This window comes from Octopus bimaculoides, chromosome 12 (assembly GCF_001194135.2).
Source record: "Octopus bimaculoides isolate UCB-OBI-ISO-001 chromosome 12, ASM119413v2, whole genome shotgun sequence".
Lineage (NCBI taxonomy): Eukaryota > Metazoa > Mollusca > Cephalopoda > Octopoda > Octopodidae > Octopus > Octopus bimaculoides.
In genome coordinates, this window is record NC_068992.1 from 65,354,443 (window position 1) to 65,355,521 (window position 1,079).

A 1,079-nucleotide genomic window follows, 5' to 3' on the forward strand; every position below is an offset into this window, starting at 1 on the left:
CCTGCGTGTATATATATATATATATATATATATATATATACACGCAGGGAGATGTATTCATTGGAAATGGAAAGTTCATAAATTGTTACTCAAACTAAGGGTTCCCAATTTTAGAACGCAGTTACTTACATTTATGTAGAGAATACTGTTCATATCATTGTGCATGGCGATAATATTGAGAAGGATTAATGTGTGAACCGTTATCAGCGTTCTGTTTCCATTAAAGCGTGAACACGTTGTACGTTAAAACTCATTCCTTCTTTCTTCTCTTTATGTCCATTTTATTTACACTACACACACAAAAACACAAGTGAATGCACATTTTATTTTGTGTACGTATTCCCATTCATATTCAATTCAAAAAGTTCCCCATACACGATTGCCTGTCCCACAACATACAAACATCTATTAGCATTTTTCACCTCAAAATCCCCACGTGATTTCATATAGGATTTGACAAATATCTCATTTGAAATTATATATAAAATGGATGTCTTGTAAAACTATTCTGCATAAACAATATGAGCCATACGAACAATCCAGTACACGCCCATCATCAGCTGCCTCAGCTATTTGAACGATAAATGATATAAATAGTTTATTTCCCATACAAGCACAATTTTCCTGAAGGCATTCATTATCAAATACATATGTAATGCTTAAATCAAAAGACTAACTATTCGTCATTGTCTTTAATGATTAATCAAATAAGGAGCTTAATGAAGGAGGTTGTGTGAAGAATTTACGTCATTCAAACTTCTGTTAGCAAATTTTGAAGTATTTTCTAGATGCCCAGTTGAATCTCATTTTTGTTGTTTGATTTTCTATTTCAAAACGGCGTCTGGAAATCTGGAGAAAAACAAAGTCGGAGTAACACTTTAGAAAGGTATTAGATTCCAATGAATATATGACACTGCTTTTTGTTTTCAGTACTCTCTAATTGTATAAATTGTTTCTAATATTTGTATTCACACCCTCACGTGCACAATTATTTATACAAAAATTCACATACGTGTGTATATATATGTATATATATGTACACACACATGTATATATATATAAATATATATATATATATA